The sequence below is a fragment of the Vanessa atalanta genome, chromosome 28 (assembly GCF_905147765.1).
Source record: "Vanessa atalanta chromosome 28, ilVanAtal1.2, whole genome shotgun sequence".
Lineage (NCBI taxonomy): Eukaryota > Metazoa > Arthropoda > Insecta > Lepidoptera > Nymphalidae > Vanessa > Vanessa atalanta.
Window position 1 is genome coordinate 4,205,161 of NC_061898.1, and position 20,260 is coordinate 4,225,420.

Here is a 20,260-nt window from a genome sequence, read left to right on the forward strand (position 1 = left end):
CATTTGTTCTATATCCTCCAATTTAAATCTTTCATATAATTTAGTATTATTCTCTCTAAATATAGACCAATCCATTTCTAACAATTCTTGCTTGGTTTCAATATATTCTACTGTTAGTCTATCTTTACTACATTTTTTAAAGTTAATTAGACCTTTCTGTATTATATTTTTCGAATCTTTTAAAACATTTATTAAACCTTCCATTTTTAAAATATCCAAATTATGAATTAAGGTAATTTAAAATAAAAGTATTAATTTTTTTTTTTTTCAAATCAAATCTAAAATGTTTAAAGTGTTTTGAATTTTTTTTTTTTTCCAAATCGGTCATAGGTTCCCCGTTCCTTCGTTTTTTTTAAAATTATTCTAAGTCCTTAACTAACATGCTTGAAATTACAAAGTAAATCTAAATTAATCAATAAATTTTCTAAGTTTAAAATTCTTCGTAAATTTTCAAAGTTCAAAAGAAAGCTAACTTTTTCACTTTTGATTATTCACCAATAAATATTGAAAATAATGTACTCACAAAATTGCACTTCACACAAACACAATTTGTTGACCTGGTGTAAGTGGCGCCCTCTGTAGGTGGCGACACTTTGAACTAATCCGCTGCAGTTGCTCTCGTCCGCCCACCAATGCACGGCTGGGGTCCCGCTGCTGCGGCTTCTGATGCGTGTTTCCTTATTGCAGCAATCCACTGCGGAGACACGGGGAAAGCGGCTTCACCGCTTCACAAAAAACACTATCCGGCTCGAAGGACCAATGTTAGGGATGATACCCGGTAGCGTTGGTACTGTGAGACTTCAAAATAAAACCACCGAGTATGTACTGCTGGTCAGATAGTGTAATTGAACGCACTTTATGAAATTACAAAAATTGTATTGTAGTTTATAAAAAACATTTCGATAGCGCGATGTAAAATACATCTAACGCCATCTATTGACGAAATGATAAACCAAATGATTATTTGGAATAATGTCATTTGATCTTGAACACCTCTCTTTAAACTTGTCTAAATATTTAATTCTTTAATCTAACCTCTTTTTAAACGTGTCTAAAATGATCTCATTGCAAATTGTCCCAGAAACGAACATCTTTCGCAACGAGCTGGTGTCGTACTTGGTGATGTCCTTCAACGTATTGATGGTGGCGATGACCGTGGGAAGTGTCGGTAAAACTTGAACCTTTGTGACAAAAATAAGTTTAAAAATACAGTATTCTTATATTTTTCTTATATAGCAACACAGGGTGGTAATGAGTATGTCATTGTAACTAAAGAATATGTATATTACACAAGAACACAAGTGCAGTCTATATTTCCTAATTGTCATAATTCGTCACTATATTACAAATATTCCGAAGGGATTCTCAAGCTCCAAGATTGCAACAGACGGGACAGCTCTTTTTTCATTCTTAAGGTTGGTATTGTTACAAATCTAATTGATACCAAAGAGGGATTATCGATAATTGTATTATGTGCACTTGTTCGCAGTGTATGTCATAAATAATTTCCTATTCTATACTTCTTTCGAAACATAAAAGGGAAAAAGCCTTTGGAAACTTGAGAGCTTGATTAATCTATGATATTCACGATGGATTTGCGAAAAAGTGGCCTTTTGAACGTCGACGAAACTGTTATCGGAATTTTGGAGGTAAAATTGAAGTGGAAATAAGTAGTTAAGTCTAATAGTGTTGTATTATAAATAAATATATATCAATCATAAACTCTTAGTAGTGCACAATATAGCTGAGTTATTAGCAAATCGCATAAAATACGTAAATCTAAGATTTTTTTTTTATATTTTTTCCTACTTCCACTCGAATAGTCTATATACCACTTTATTCCATTCCCGTCTCAAGAACTATTACTTTAAAAATCCATGATTACCTTATATTTTTGTATTATATCAAGTATTTGTTCTGCTTCTGGATCAACACTTAATACTATAGTCGCACCCCATTGCAGAAAAGAAAACAATACAATGATCCCATAAGAATTCGACCAGTCTACCAATCCCAGTACCACCGTACCTTGTTTTAATCTGAAACAGATGAAATGAATAAGGAAAACAATAAATATTGAATTAAATTATATATTATACAACGGCAGAAGCAGTAAAGATCCTCAGTTAAATTGTCATGATACCATTAATCATCATCCTCCTGCCCTTATCCTAATTTTACGTGGGGTCAGCGCAGCATCTCTTCTTCTTCCATACTTCTCTGTCTGACGCCATCTCACAAGTAACATTATATCTAACCATATCGTCATTCACACAATCCATCCATCGTTTCTGTGGTCGTCCCCTACCTCTATATCCATCCACATCCATGCTCAAGACCTTCCTCACAATATGGTCCTCATTCCTTCGCATAACATGCCAATACCATGACAGCCGGTTTCCACGTAGTCTCTCGGTTACCGGTGCCTCTTTCAAACTTCCTTTTATGTACTCATTTCTTACTCCATCCATTCGTGTAACACCACACATTCCTTCCAACATTCTCATCTCCGCCACAAACAGTTTTCTATCAGTCATCCCTTTTGTAGCCCAACTCTCTGATCCATATAGAACAGCAGGTCTGACCATGGTCTTATAGATCTTAGCCCTAAGTTTCAGGGGAATACTGGGGTCACAAATTGTTCCCGTAACCTGCCCTCACTTCATCCACCCTATGCTTAACCATTCGATCTATTTCGCCATCGCCTTGAATGAATGAACCGAGGTACCGGAAGTCGGAGCAGATTGGAAGGGCCACGCCATCAAGCGCTATGGCTTCAGGACCGGAGAGACCGCCGAAATCGCAGAACATGTATTCAGTCTTCGTTCTACTGATTTTCAAGTCAACATTCTCCAGTTTTTGTTGCCAATCTTCCAATCTGCTCTGGATCTCAGGTCCATCTTCACCAACCAATACAATGTCGTCGGCAAAAAGCATACACAAGGGTGTCTCTTCCTGTATGTCCGCCGTTAGAGCGTCCATAATGAGCAGGAAGAGGTTAGGACTTAGAGCCGACCCTTGGTGCAACCCCACAGCCACACTAAATTGGTCGGTGTTGCCATCAGACGCTCGGACGTAGGTACAGGATCCCCTGTACATAGCACGGACTAACCCCACATACTTCCCAGGCAAACCTTTCTCTTTCAATGCCCACCATAACACTTCACGAGAGACCCTATCATAGGCTTTCTCGAGATCAATGAACACCATGTTCAGGTTCTTGTGAACATAATAATATATATATATATATATATATAGATGAGAGATAAAAAATAATAATTATGATGTAGGTAGGCGGACGAGCAAATGGGCCACCTGATGGTAAGTGGTCACCACTGCCACTAGACGATGGCGCTGTAAGAAATATTAAACATTCCTTACAATATCACCAATGCGGCACCAACCTTGGGAACTAAGATGTTATGTCCCCTTGTGCCTGTAGTTACACTGGCTCAATCACCCTTCAAACAAGAATACAATGAAACTTAGTACTGAAATTTTGAAAGTAAAATTAAACTGGATATTTAGTAGATAACGGGATTTTTTTGTATAATTTATATTATAAATAATCAAGGTTACATTGTTAAGAGCCGCAGCAGTTTCGAAAAATTCTGAAGCGACCAAACGATGTGTTTGTTACATTTGCTGTTGAAACGCTTGGACCTTGGAGTAGTAGTGCAAAACCTTCATTAAAAGTATAACACCTCGCCTTATTGTCTCCGCTGGTGACAGGAGGGCTGGTTCACGTTTGCCTAGTGGATCGGAATTGCGAATCAACGGGGGAATGCTGCTAGCATTCTCGCCACCATTCGCGGTCACGATCTATACAGTTTTGATTTTATTGTATATAATTGATGCAAATATTTCTTATGAATATCGTAACAGTTTACTATCAAAAATATTTTTGAAGGTCAATGTTGTTTACACCTTCAAAGACGTATCACTTTGTATGTTACCCAAGTCAGATATTAATTTTAAATGCTTAGTGATAAGTTAATGGTGTAACTTTTCCAATAAATAAAAAATAAATAAAAATAAATAAAAAAATAAAGTAACTGAATTAATGAAGAACTGTTTATAGTGTGTAATATATATGACAAATGCTATCCTTTTTTTGATTTGAACTTGGCTTGATTAGCATCCGGATGATTAGATATAGCAGAGCTATTAACAAATTAATATATTTAATTTAGATTTTTTTATTATTAACTTCACACACAGCGAATTTGTATAGATTTAACTGTTTACCGGATTGAAGGATCCTGGGTGGAACACAAGAAATTGTAATGTGTGTACTGAACGCCCTTCGGCATGCCAGTCGTGCCAGAAGAGAACAGAACGATTGCCAAATCCTCATATCCCTTCACCGGAGTCGGTTCGAAATCCTCGACACTCGCGTGTTGGCTCAAGAAGTCGTTAAAATGCATCGCGTCTTCCACGGATTCGTCGAATACGATGGTTTTCTTAATTACCGTTTTTATGCTTTCCTTGTTCTCGATGTACTTAGAGGACGGACAAAATAAAACTTTCGATTTTGCTAATTTTAATCTGTGCAAAAGTGACACTGAAAATATAAGAATTAAAAATGGTAATTAATGCAATTGTCGTCTTAGAAAAACGTTGTACTTAGTAGAGCTTTGTGCAAGCTCGTCTGGGTAGGTACTAACCACTCATCAAATATCGTCAAGCAGCAATACTTGGTATTGTTGTGTTGCGGTTTGAATGGTGAGTGAGCCAGTGTAACTACAGGCATAAGGGACATAACATCATAGTTCCCAAGTATGGTGGAGCATTGGCGAATTATGGGATGGAAAATATTTCTAACAGCACCAATGTCTTTGGGCGGTGGTGACCACTTAACATCAGCCCATTTGCCGGTCCGCCTACCAACAATTGTACATATATTTTTCCTAATATTTGTTTTTCACCTACATTTATCCAGAGATTTTGACTAAAAGTAAATTTAAATGTGTTACCGCTTAAAAAAATATTGCTTTTTTGGCGTCCATTTGGCATAAATACCAAATCGTGAGCACCAAACGTGGGCGCAAAATTTAAACTCAATCGGCTTAATAGAACAGATTTGCAGAGTCCAAGATTTGTTCTAGACTTATCAACAGGTAAAACTATATATCATTTACTATAGGTTTATAATAAAACTAGCGTCCGCTTGCGGTTTCCTCCATTTGTAATTGAGCGGCTTTTGGGTCATTTTCTATACTGCTGACATGTAAGCAAAATTTCATGACGATCAGCCGAGTAGTTAAGACTTTAAAGCGCAATAAACGAACAAACAAACTCAATTTCGCACTTATAATAATACTAGCTACAGAAATTTATAAAACTTTACCTATACCGCACATGTATCATCACCCCAATCGTGGGAAGAATTAAAAAAAGTAGCCCAAGTCCCTCCCCGGGAATCAAACTATCTTCATAAGCAATATCATCTAAATCGGTTCAGCGTTTTAAGCGTGAAGAGGTAACAGAGTTGCTTTCGCATTTACAATATTTAAATACATTTGTGACAAGTGGCTTGTGACTTACACCCTGTACAGGTACCATTGACGTTAACGAGTACAGCTCCAATTAACAAGGTCCCTAAAGCGATGGGTGTATATTGCATCCTATTCGAGCTGCAAATGGTAACCATATCTCCCTTTTTAACTCCTATGTGAGCGAGTGAGAGAGCGACGTCGACAGACTGCTGCGCCAGCTCGTTGAACGTCATGCGTTCGTCCGTTACTGCGCTAATCTAAAAACATTTTGACAAACTATAATTTTCGATCAACAGTACCATTTTTGATCGAAGAGTAGATTAAAATCGATTCTTGTGAAGAGGATTTTAAGGTAGCAGACACGATCCAAAATGCCTATTCGAATTGTAAAGCTTCATTTGAGCTAAATGAAAAAAAATACTCCAAAAAAATTAAAAAAACTATTAGAATTCATTTCTATTTAGTAATTTGGAAATATGGCAATTCATGTTTATTCTTCTGTTGGGAATAAAATAATTAAATCATAATTTGTTTGTTTTTTTTTTTAATCCACCCAATAAATATATGAAGGAATGTAATCCCAATAATTGAATTATAAAATTTGGTGTATAGGCTACTTTTAATAAATAATTATCGGTGTTTATAGGCTTGGAGGAGGTATATTCCTCGAGGCGTAATTAATAATAATCACGTATAATCGTATCACGTTAATTGCCAATCACGCGACGTCGCGTGTTCCCAATACTCTTCGATGTGGCCCCTCACGCGACGTCGCGTGAAGTGTCCGTAGAGTTTTGTATGAAGTGTATTGCATGGGCCGGAGCGTTATCGCAAATGTGTTTGTTATGGGCCACTAGAGAAAGAACTGAGCTATTGTAAAGTGGGCGTGGCCATGAGAATCATGCGATTGTTTTAGTGTTACGTAATTGGTTAGTACGCTTAAGTGTCACCGCTCGTGCGGACGGCTTTCTTGATTGGTTTTAGTAGCTTTTGAACAAATTTTACGTTTTTTTGTATTAAAATTTTATAACATTTATAATAAATTAATATTTATAATGAGTGATCATCAACCTGGTACCTCTAGGGATACAAAACGACCAAATGAGATACCTTCGCGAGTGCAATCTAAACGTGTTTTATTGCAAGAATCGGATATTCTCAACGCTTTAGAAAACTCCGATGATGATGATTTTATGCACTGCAAAAATGAACCGATTGACAGATTATTGGAAGGTTCACTGGTTATATAAATCATGTTTTTCGAATTATATGTCACGAAACCGATTTTTTATTATATTACGCTGTTTACATTTTACACTTCCTGATGATGAAGGAGAAGTCACTGCCAGACGTCTAAATAAATGCCAGAAAATAGTTGCAAATTTCAACAACACAATGAATAATATATATTATCCAGGCAAGAACTTATCTTTAGATGAGTCGATGGTTTTATGGCGTGGTCGTCTCTTTTTTCGACAATACATAAAAGGAAAACGTCACAAGTATGACATCAAACTATATGCGCTCGCAGAACCAGATGGCTTGATTTTAAATTTCCATGTATTTACTAGCACAGAAGATGAAACAGCAGGAAAGGGCCACACCGAAAAAATTGTCGAAAAATTGATGGAAAATAAATTGGACGGTGGCCATTCAATCTAAATGGATAATTTTTATAATTCATATAACTTAGCAAGTAAACTGTTGCGTCAACTAACTTATTGCACCGGCACACTGAACAAAAAACGTAAGGACAATCCACGCGTTATTACTTCAAAAAAATTAAAAAGAGGCGAAAACATCTCGCGGTATAGAAATGGAGTCCATATTGGTAAATGGAAACATAAGAGAGAAATTCATTATTTATCGACAGAGTTCGCTGACGAGATGCAAGAAGTTACAAGTAAACGTGGTATTACAACACTTAAGTTATTGGCTATACTACGTTATAACGAAAACATGTCAGGAGTTGATCTTCAAGATCAAATGATTTCATATTACCCATACGAAAGAAAGACTTTACGTTGGTATTTAAAAAATTTTATACATACGATGATGATGAGTCTGGTAAATTCTCGTTTATTATATAACAAATTCTCTGGAAAACCTAAGCTTTCATTGTACGACTTTAGGGAGAAAATCATTAAACATTTTTTACCTCAAAATGACCAAATATCCGAATCCTCATCGGGAAATCGAAGTCAACAAAGTCATAGGTTGACGAAAATAGTCAAAACGATGGAAAGGACAATAAAAACGGGACCAGAAAGAAAAGTGCAAGCAGTCGCAAGAAAAGATTGCAGAAATTGCTATAAAAATAAAAAACGAGTGCAGACTACGATGGAATGTAAAGATTGTCCCGATGGTCCACCTATGTGCATGGACTGTTTTTTTATTTTACATACTTGTACCAAAAACTAATTTACCAAATATTTTTTTATAAACCTTGAGATCTGATTTGTTTACTAAGACTGATAAGAAAATATGTTCCTAATTGTTATCCTAGTAAATAGTAATTTATTATAGAAGTTATTTGCTAAAGCTGCTGCATAGGTTCAAATATTTTGTGCGTAAAAAGGTTAAACATCCTTCTTTTTTTTCCAAACTTCTCACCGTACTGGTTAGGTTAGGTTAGGTTAATACATAATTTTTTTTCATTATGGTTATTGGTTGTCTAGGGGTACTGATCCCTAGCTTACTTGTTGTTACTATTCGTAGATATTTATTGAGTAAAAGAACACTTTCTTGCTGGTCGGATCGGAATGATTTAATTTCCAAAATATTTTCAATTGTAATGTATAACTTTTAATTGGCTGAATCATAATTTTTATCATTGTAAATTTTGTAACTTTCTATTGGTAGAAAAGTAAGCGTTTTCTTTGGACGAAAGAATTTGTAAATATGGACTGTAATTATTTCATTGGATAATATTATTCCTAGTTTTGTATATATATCGACACATTTTTGAAATAAAATCATTCCGATCCGACGAGCAAGAAAGTGTTGCTTTACTCAAGAAATATCTACGAATAGTAACAACAAGTAATCTAGGGACCAGTACCCCTACAGTTGTTTAATAATTTTAATGTGATCAAATCAGTGAGATAATATAAGTTTATTTTTAAAATAGTCTACGGGTCAGCAGGCCAGATTTATGTTGTTTAACACCAAATTTTATGAGTTAATTCACATATTATGAGTCAGTTTAAGTGAATAAGTAACTGTGGTATGACACTGATAGTGATTTTCAGTGAAATTGAAATAAAATATGACCGATTATGATTTTGTTTTATTCATCTACTAACTTATAGGATATAGATTTAACACTAGGATGGGCCTATGTCCAGCTGTGAGTGTTCGACAGAGGTCTGACCTCTGATAAAAATTTAAAAATTCTAAATTTATTTATTTCGGTTTGTTATTTAGAATTGCCCGAATATTTCCTTTCTGTTACAAACAAATTATTTTCCTATCTGTTTCATATCCGTAATTTACAATTTTTTTGAACATGACCCTTATATAGAAAGACTTTCGTATAAAAGATCGTCATCTTCGTTGTAAGAAAACTACAAGTCTAGCGCATTTAAACAAGAACTGTTTTTTCAAAAACGTTCGAGAATAATCGAATGGTTCCTGAGATGCCGTCATTAAATCCCATCAGAGTAATTCAAATAAACATAAAATATACTCACAACAGCAATCTGGTTACCGAATGTTTTAATTTTATTCAACATATAGTCACCAAGGTGTAGGTGAGGCGCGATATTAAAGTCGCTATCGTAACTGCCGTACAAATACAGTTTATTCTTCAACATTTTTTCAAATATATTAAAACCTCCTTCGTGTGCGAATCTTAACTATTTGTATTGATGCGAACTGTACTTTCTTCTGTTTTTATAGTTATAGAATATTTATTATCTATGCAAATTTATTTTTAATTAGTAATTATTTAAATTATTTTTATCGTTGTTAATTGTTTTTAATTTAATTGTTTTTTTAATTATTTTTAAATGGCGTTGCGTTTTAAATTGGATTTGTAATTTTACAAGAAGTAGTCGACTTTGTTCGGTTAGCTATATAGGTCGTCTATCGATCGATCTAGTTCGGATATAGCTTAGGAGCAAAAAACAAATAACAATATAATAATAAATAATTTATATCATCGGTGGCAAGCGAGCAGGAGGCATGGACATCTGCAACACCGGGGGGCTTCCATATACGTTGCCGGAATTTAAGGAATGAGCACGCTGATTTCTTTAAGGTTCCCAAGTCGTATCGGTTAGGAAAAACCGCCGACAAAAGCTGGTTCCACAGAGTGCTTGTGCGAGGCAGAAAATGTCTTAAAAATCGCGCTAGATGGGTGATACTTGGAACTTTGATGAGATGTCCAAAGGTGAAATTCAGCAGCCGGGATTCCAAACAATGACTCGGAACCCGTGGAAAGTTCGGTATAAGATGCAGAGTGATCCAACATCTCTACGCAAAGCCAAAGGATCAATCAGATCGGAAAGGGCTTGATCGTCGATAATTCGAGCCGCTCTGCGTTGGATACGTTCAAATGGAAGGAACTGGGCAGCACCTGCCCAGAGGTGAGAGCAGTACTCTATGTAAAGCCGAATTTGCGCCTTGTATAGTCTTAGGTGATGGGCCGCGTGAAATACTGTCCGCTCTTGCTGAGCACACCGAACATTTTCGATGCCAATTTGGCTTTTGGCTAGATCGCGGAACTGATGCCCCATTTTGTTATTTATTAACAACAGTGATTGATATACGAGCAGTCAAGTCCGTTGGCGATGTTAAGGTTGCTGTTGGATGTTTTGCGCATATTTTATGCATCGTGGCATAAAAGCAATCGACCCGATATTCCATGAACATTCCCGACGAAGTACAGAATCGCGGCAACCCCATTATTTCCCGAACGCATTGTTGTATAGTACCCGAAGATCGCCTTAGGATTTTCCGAATGTTTCAACACATTAAAGATGTATGTTTATATAATTTTTGTTTGCAAACAGCAGAGCACCTCAGGCTCCATACACAGCTGCCTCTCATAATAAGAAAACTACAACACTGTTCTGAGATTATAAGTTTCGATTTTATTATCTATTTTTAATCTAAGTCAACAATATTCATCAGTTTATTAAAGTTTAAGTTCTATTATATACTTACAAGTGTTATCTCAGCTTAATATATGCATATAGTGCTTATTTAAACACTTCACCTGCACTGTCCTGCCGGCACAACAAACTTCATCTTTATAAACACTGAGTTTGTACAATTTTCATCAAACATGGCAAACTATTATACTGTAATGGAAACACAAAAGGCACTAGAAGCTTCCTTGCTGGAGAAGATGTCGGAATTTGAGAAGCAGCTCAAGGCAAGTACCCCAGGGAGTAACATCAATCTCGCTGCTCTGGCTGATGAATTTAATTGCTTTAAAGATCATGTCTGGTCAATTCTAAGCCTTCTCAGACAGCAGATAATGGAAATCAGCCGAGTTGTTGATAATGTGGAGATGAGACATCGCAGGAAGTATTTGCTTTTTAATGGTGTGCCTGAAGAAGCGAATGAGGATCTCACAAACACTATTTCCGGGATCTGTACAAACAAGCTTGGTGTTCCTGTTGCAACTAAGGATAAAATTATTGCCTGTCATCGCCTCGGCAAACACTCTGAGGGTAAGCATCGTCCCGTGCTTGTAAGGTTTGTTGACCTCAACTTAAAAAGTGCCATCTGGAAGAAAAAGGCAAGTCTTAAGGGCTCCTCTTTTGTGCTATCAGAGTTCTTAACGCACCAACGCCAATCTCTATTTCTACTTGCTCGTACTAAACTGGGTATGAGGAATTGCTGGAGTTTAGATGGCAATATATTTGTCAAGATGCCTGATGGTTCCAGACATCGTATTGACTCAAAAGAAAGTCTTTCTGAACTGACTGGAAAAATCGATGTTGCTGGTGAGGGATCTTCATCAGGTACCCAGGATAAATCATCAACCGGTCTCAGTTCCAAGCTCAAACGTGCAGTGAGAGCTAAGAAATAGTGTTTATTATTTTATTTTTATTTATTTTTTTTATAATTGTTAACTTCAATCTTATTGCCTTCTTATTCTTATAGTATCATATTTTTGTCTTCTTGTTATAACATTCTCGAGCCATTGCATATCTTATAAATAAGGGTATTCTTTTGTAATTTTTGAGCGTATCACGTTATTTCTTTGTACTTTTGTTGCTTTCCGTGATAATATGTTGTAATTTAATTCAATTCAATTATTATTTGGTGACAAATTTTCAATTTGTAGTTTACAAATAAGAACTCCGGTATTTCAATAATTGAGTTGACGTTGACATTTGACACAACAACTTGTTGACTTTGGTCATGTCGGAAAGCAAAGGTATTATACCGTACAGCCTAACAGCATAAACATTAAATATTTTTGCTTTTTTCACACGATGTTTTTGATAACAAAATAAGAATACCCTTGTACTTGTTGTTATTAATTAATGTTACTATGTATTTGTTCCTATTGCCTTGGCCTTTTAAATTTTTCTAAATTTTTGTATTTTCTTATCCACATTGCTTGTTTTTTTTATTTATTTTTTTCCTGTTTTTATTTAGTGTTTATTATTTTGTTATTGTGTTAATGTAACCGTCAACCGGCGGGACGTGCAGAAATTATGATTAATAGATATAGTATTAATATTTATTGAAAGAGTATATACATATTTATCTTATTTTTATTAAATCATTCAGATTATTTTATTCATAATATAAATATATATTTTATATATTGTATTCAATTTATCGAAACGTACAATTAAAATTGTAAAATTATGTCCACTACAGATGATATATTTTTATCAGCATGTAGTAGTAGTTGCTCCTCTGACGTAGACGATGATTCTTTCCATGTTCCTGAAACGCTTGGGTCCTTGCTTAGTAGTTCTTTTCTCAATTCTCCTCACTTTTTTAATGTATGTCATATTAACGCTCAAAGCTTACCTTCTCATTTTCCTGATTTTCTTGAAGCCTTTTCCAATGCCCCTGCAGACGCCATTTTAATATCCGAAAGTTGGTTAAAACCTTCTCTTAGTTCTTGCTTATACAGTCTTCCTGGTTTTGTGCTAATTCGGAACGACCGTATAGGCAAAGGTGGCGGAGGTGTGGCTATTTACCTACGCTCTGAGATTCCCTATAATATTATTTTTTCATCTCCTTCTTCATTCTCGTTCTCTGCTGAATTTTTATTCATTGAAATCCGTCTCAGGGGTGTGAAAGTGGTCCTTGGAGTTATTTACTGCCCTCCTGCTGTTGACTATTTCTCTTCACTTGAACCTGTCCTTGAGTCCCTTTCATCGGATTACACACATCATGTAATCATGGGCGATCTGAATACAGATATGTTAAAAATGACTCCACGTTCTTTAAAACTTTCTAGCCTCTTAAATTCTATTAATTTCAACATTCTCCCTTCTGGAGCTACACATCATAACTTTGACTCGCCTGATACTTGGTTGGATGTTATTATTGTCTCCTCAACAAATAATGTCATTAAATATGGTCAATTATCAGCTCCCGGATTCTCTCGTCACGATCTTTTATATGTGTCCTACAAGCTTAAGCCTCCTAAAATTAAACCTCCTACAGTGTGGATGCGCAATCTTGCTAAAATTAACTTAGAAAACTTAAAAAATGATGCAGAATCGCTTGACATGTCTTTAGTGTATAATTCATCAACAATTAATGATAAAGTTTCTCACTTCAATACATCCATTTCATCACTTTTTGATAAACATGCACCAATGTGTCCTGTCAAGATAAGAAGACCGCCCGCTCCTTGGATTACTAAAGGGGTGCGTATGGCTATGTCTCGTCGTGATCGTGCTTTCCGCAAATATAAACATGACAGGTGCAAAGAAAATTGGGAATTATATAAGGCTGCTCGCAACCGGTGTAACTTGATGGTAAGAACAGCCAAACGCCACTATTGTCATATTAACGTAAGTAACTCGTCTGTGGCCTCAATATGGAAGTTTCTACAAACATTAGGCATAAATAAGCGTAACAATAAATTTTCTGTGCCTTCATTGTCTCCTGATAGTTTAAACTCACATTTTTCTTCTTCTACTCTATTATGTCCTAATATTAAATTACGTACTATTTCAGAAATTGAAGCCATGGCCTCTCCTTCTTTTAACGACTTCGTTCTTTCTCCAGTGTCTGATGAAGAAATTCGTAAAATTATACTGTCAATCACATCGAATGCTACTGGTGTTGATGGCATTAATCGATATATGATAACATCTATTCTAGACTATTTACTGCCAGCTATAACTCACATTGTAAATTTTTCTATTTCATCAGGAGAGTTCCCTGTACTATGGCGTAGAGCTTATGTTATTCCTCTTCCTAAAGTTTCCAACCCCTCCCAGTTAAATCACTACAGACCCATTTCCATTCTTCCTTTCTTGTCAAAAGTCTTAGAATTAAGTATTTACCAACAAGTCTCTTCCTTTGTTTATAACAATAATATTCTCAGCTCATATCAGTCAGGTTTCCGACCAGGCCATAGTACAGCTACTGCTCTTCTCAAAGTAACTGAGGATATTCGGATTGGTATGGAGAATAGATTGATCACCATACTGGTCCTTATTGATTTTTCCAACGCGTTTAACTTGGTAGATCATGATATTGTTCTTGCCATTTTTAAGCATTTAAACTTTTCTTCATCAGCTCTGGAGTGGTTCTCCTCATATCTTCGCGGCCGCCAGCAAGCGGTCAGGCTGGATCAATGTCTTTCCGGGTGGCTTGACCTATCTGCTGGCGTGCCGCAGGGTGGCATCCTTTCTCCTATTATTTTTTCTATTTTTATAAATTTTCTTACTTATAACATCGACTGTTCTTACCATTTCTACGCCGATGATCTGCAACTCTATATTCATACTAAGTTGGAGGATATCGATTCAGCTGTAAATAAAATTAATCAAAACCTTACTTACATATATAACTGGTCTAATAAATATGGTATCATGGTAAATCCAGCTAAGTGTCAGGCGATCATTGTTGGTAGTTCGCGTATCATTTCCAAGTGCGATATTTCTTCTTTGCCAAATATCGTGTTTAATAACAATATCATACCTTACTCTCAAAATGTTAAAGATCTCGGACTGCACATTGATTCAACTTTGAGCTGGAAGGTGCATATTAATGAAGTTAGTCGCTCGGTTACCGCCACCTTAAGGTGTCTCAATAGATTAAGAAATTTTCTCCCTATTAAAACCAAAGTTTTGCTAGTGCAAGCCCTTATATATCCGATCATCGATTACGCTGATGTGTGTTATGTCGATCTCAATGAATTTTTTTTAAACAAACTCGATCGCCTCATAAATAATTCCCTGCGTTTCATCTTCTGCCTTCGAAAATTCGACCACATTTCCCACTGTCGAGCCGAACTCAAATGGCTCCCTATCCGCCAACGCAGAGATTTACGGCTACTGTGTTCTCTTTTTTCTATTCTTTTTGACCCGCTTTCCCCTGATTACTTAAAGGATAAATTCAAATTTCTTTCTGACAATCACGATCGACAGCTACGCTCTATTGATTCTCTCCTTCTCTCTTTTCCCAGTCACTTCTCTGGTTTCCTAACTAACGCTTTCTCCGTCCAAGCTGTCAGATTATGGAATAAACTTCCGGTAGAAATTAGAAAGGCTTCTACTAAGGCATTGTTCAAGCGTCGTTTACAGGATCATCTTATTAAAAACCTCTCTTAAGTTTCTCCTTCTTTCTCTCACTACGCTCTGTTTTTAAAATTTCTATTATGTCTCTGTTAATTATAAATGTGTATTCTCATGCATATATATAATATTTTATCTATGTTTCTGTTTCATTATTATTATTATTATTATAGTATTTATTGTAAAATTTATTGTTACCGCCTTCATGACTTTCTGTTTGGCCTAAAGGTTGACTGGTAGAGAATGCCTTCAGGCATTAAGTCCGCCTTTTGTTCCAACTTTTGTTGTTGGTCAATAAAGTTTTTAAATAAATAAATAAATAATATATTTACAATATATTTTTTTATAATAACGTAAACTAAGCGAATTTTCGTTATCTATTTTCATTATTTCCAATTACTTCAAATGGTTAACACAGTTACTTATTTATTAGCCCTGCCCAGTTTTCGAAAACAGGGTGTTAGAATGTGCGGCTCTATTTAAAAGCCACTAATTGACTAGACCCAGAGGCGGCGTAAGGTGTAGGTGACGTGTGGACTACAGCCTCGCTGTTTAAAGTGCACGCCTCCAAAGTTTAGGGCAAAACTACTAATTTATGATTAGTAATAAAATAATCAAAATTAAGCTGACAATGTCTACGGTGTTTAGTATTCATAGTCGATTATTCCGCAATATTAAAATGTAGACATTTGCATTTTTATAAATAGAACCATTTTTAAATAAATCTTTTGGCCTGCATAATTTATCTTCTCTCTCTCTCTCTTTCAGTCGAAGGACGTCCACTGCTGGACATAGGCCTCCCCCAAAGATCGCCACAACGATCGGTCTTGTGCAGCCCGCAACCAGCGGTTTCCAGCGAACTTCACCAGGTCGTCGGACCAACTTGTGTGGGGCCTACTCACGCTGCGTCTTCCGGTCCATGGTCGCCACTTCGAATTTATCTTGTCAACCTAAAATTTCAGTCTTGCCTCGCAACTAATAAGACCACAGAGAACTTAATGAAAAAAAAATACCCTAATTTAAAACATTTCGTAGATTTTGTTGCATAATTGTTGAAAATTTAATAAAAAAATGCACAAACGTATTCTAGTCCGTTTTTGGTATGAAAATCATACCGAACCTTCAGTACGAAATCGTCTCGCCCTTTCGTATTCAAATGAATGTATTAATTAAATATATGATAACACAAATATTTGTGTCTTTAACATAAAAAATACTATAAAAATTAAAGATAGCAAGTTCCAATTGTTAAAATTAAATTCCTTGAAAGGTGAGGCTAAACATCTTGAGTGAGTAACGCGTTGGAGCCTCTACATTTTTTTAATATTGATCTCGCTGAAAAAACGATCTCGTTTCCTCCACGTAGAAGTATAGAAGGGGATATGTGAGAGTAGCCGGTGCCAAGGACGCCAAGTGCGTTACACCGGAACACCTTCTAAACTAATAATTAGAAAATATCGACTTTTTTAGGATCTACATTTTTTTTTTATTTTAAACGCCAAATTTTATCGTCTAACTCCGGCGGCATCATCTGAGTTTCATAAAAATTGTAGGACAAACTTTACCTGTAAACTCTGTAGGTCCTTTGCAGTAGAAAAGTATCTGTGTAGTATCAAGCATTATTTTTATTATATCGGTGAGCGGATAACCAAATGGGTCACCTGATGGTGAGGGTTCATTACCGTCCATCGACATTGTTGTTGTAAGAAATTTTAATTAAATCAAATTAGTGTGTATTATGTTAAGTTTTGCTAAAAATCCATTCAGTAGTTTTTGCGTCAAAAAGTAACAAACATCCATACATACAAAATTTCGTCTTTGGTCTTACTGATGACTTCCGTGGTCGAGTAGTGTGTACACCGGTTTTCATGGGTAGGTCACTCCGTCGTCCCGGGTTCGATTCCCGGCCGAGTCGATGTAGAATAAGTTCATAACTTTTCTATGTCGTTTTGGGTCTGAGTGTTTGTGGTACCGTCGTTACTTCTGATTTTCCATAACACAAGTGCTTTAGCTACTTACATTGGGATAAGAGTAATTAATGTGATATTGGAAAAAAAAAACACTCTTGCAATCTTCTACCACCAATGAGGAATACTTAGTATTGATGTGTTTCATTTTGAAGGATGAGTTAACCAGTTTAACTACAGACACAAGGAACATCTCAGTTCCCAAGATTGGTGTCGCATCGACGATGCAAGAGAAGTTTAATATTACTTAGTGTCTCAGGGCAATGGTGACCAATTATTATTATGTCGACCAATTGGTAGTTAACCAACATACTAAAAAAATTGCTGTAATAGAAATGTCACAATGTTTTTGATTAAATCATTAAACAAAACATCACTTGAAGTTCAATCTTATATATTAATAGCGTAAACCATTGTCCCAGTGATTACGGGACGATGGCTGCACATAAAGAATCGGTTCTAGTTTCATTTTGAAGAGATCCAGACGTAAATGTGCAGAAAAATATTGATTGCAATATACTAACTTGTTACAATTTTACTAAAAAATAATTTTTGAAAGCGGAAAATAGTTACGGGCCGGCTATAGAGCGATACTATGGAAAGTATAAGGAAATATACTGTATAATAAGGAAAGAGTGTAGTATAATAAGTGACTTGCGGGCTACAATGAAATGAAATCAAAACAAAACCTGCCATACGTTCCGAAATTCCTAAAAAATCTTCTTAATAAACGCGAATTTTCGCGGGAGATCCACTAGTAGGTATTAAGTATACAAATGTTTTTGTGAGTCATGTCGATATTTTTAACATAATTTTGTTCACATTGAAAGCAATTAAAAGATAAGGGGTATCTTTATTGTTTTTAATTTTATTAATTTTAATCCGAAATTTAATTCGGTTTCATTTTCACTATCGTCAGTGATTACATTAATTAACTTTTTAATTATTTTCAACTCAAACAAGTAATTCAGGGTGATGTGTCATGGACATGGATTGCTTGCGAGCGATCTCTTGGCACCCGAGATTTTTTAAAGCTGGGGTCTCATTCAGCTTTGCCGCCCAGGGCCTCTGACGGGCTTAGTCCGCCAATGCATCGCACCATATGCAAAACAGTTAGTACTTACTTCGTTTCGCGCTCGAATTCATTCCTGATGACACTCAAGATTGTAGCGTCTGTTTTGCCCCTCCCCATGAGATCTTTCAATATTCAAGACGACTTTCGCAAAACGGGTATTAACCCATTTAATCGAAATCTGTTTACTGAGATCGACCTAATCCAGAAAATAATATTGGATCTATTGAGCGTTCTGTTGTTTCTATATCTAATGAAAATCCAACTGAAAATAAAACAATACCGCTCTCGCCTTCTCATTTAACTGAAAAAAGCACCCCCAGTGAAATGTATTTAGGGCGAATAACTAGAAAATCAACTATTTATACTGATACACCAGAGACTTACAACACGTCAAAGACTGTTAAATGTTTTAGGAGTATTAAATATAAACATATAATTTAATATAATTAGTACCTATTAATAATAGATGAAATGTTTCATTAGTATTTATTGTATTATTTTTATCTGTTTCTAATGCCCTCAATCGCTGTTTCAACCGCCCCTGCCAAAGGAAGGGTTGAACTTTGTATTTATAGCCTGTCCCAAAAAGTTCTAAAATGGTTATTTCAGAACTCTGCGTCAAGCAGTCGTGGCCGAGTGGTTAAGGCGTCTGACTCGAAATCAGATTCCCTCTGGGAGCGTAGGTTCGAATCCTACCGGCTGCGAGACTTCTTTTGTTATATTTAAAAAATATATTTAATTTATATGGCTTTTTGGACTGCACGTTGTGCAATACACTAACATTAGTGAAAAATTAAACGAAACCTAAAAAATATATTAAATTTATGTTACTTTCATGTACGACGTCTTTTTAAAGTTTTCTAACGACGCTAGATGTTAAATATTAAAATTAAAACCCTCGTAAAAGTATTATAAATCAGTAGGGGAAAACTGGGAGACTTGCCCAGGTGGGAGAGTTGAGCCACCTTTCAATATTGTATTTAAATTTAGCGCGAACGAAACGTCAAATCGTTCATTGGTCGCACGCAAGAGGCCAATCATAAGTATGCAGCCATTTTGCACCATAGCGTTGTTGTTTGTCAATAACAATTTAACACGTGTTAGCGAGTGCTAGCAACCAAACTAACTCTACAGAGTATATTTTTTTGTTTTAAGTACTTTTTTGATTGCTGTCATATTCATTGATGTACGTATTGTTTATTGCTATTATTATATTGCCAGACAAATGTAGTTTGACGTGTGCTAAGTGTTGTTTTTCTCTACGATCGGTGGTTTCTCTTTGTCATATCCTAAATGGAAAATTAGTGTGAGCGGGAAAATTGCACCAGAGTGGTTGCGGGAGACTTGCTCAGTGGTTCGTGTCTCCCTGTGCAGGGAAATTATACTTAATTTTATTTGATTGTTTTTTTTTCTGTCTTAATATAATTTATTGATTTTTCAGTGGCAGCTTGTACGATGCCTTTTCAATACAAGCCTCCTGAAAATGCAGGCAAACCAAAAAACACACACAAATGGAGTTGCAAAATGCTATAGATGAAATTAAGGGAACCGCTTCTATTAGACAAACTTCAATTAAATATGCCATAGATAGAAGTACTTTGAGACGATATAAAATAAATGAAAATAAAAGTTTATTTTCATTTATTTCATAAATTCGAAGAAAAAAAACAGTCAACATAAAGCATCACAGGTGTTTACAACGGCCGAGGAAAAGCTTGTTGTCAATAATTTTTTGACATGCAATAAATTGCATTATGGGTTGACAAGAAAACAAGCAATGTAGTTGGCATTAAATGCAATGCGACAGTAAATTCAAAGAAATTTCCTGCTAGCTGAATGAGGCATAATTCCGCTAGGAAAGATTGGTTTCAAGGTTTCCTTTCCCGAAATCCAAAAATAAGTTTAAAAGCCCCCGAATCTACCAGATTGTCTCGGTCCACCAGCATTAATACAAAAATTGTTTCTTATTTCAGAATCCTTCATCAA

The 20,260-nt window shown here is 35.7% G+C and overlaps 1 non-coding gene across 1 annotated transcript; it reads left to right on the top strand.

Moving 5' to 3' along the window:
- The first annotated feature begins 18,896 nt into the window (after nt 1–18,896).
- On the top strand, nt 18,897–18,978 carry Trnas-cga. Its single transcript has one exon. It is a non-coding gene; the product is annotated as a tRNA-Ser (tRNA).
- The last annotated feature ends 1,282 nt before the right edge of the window (nt 18,979–20,260 follow it).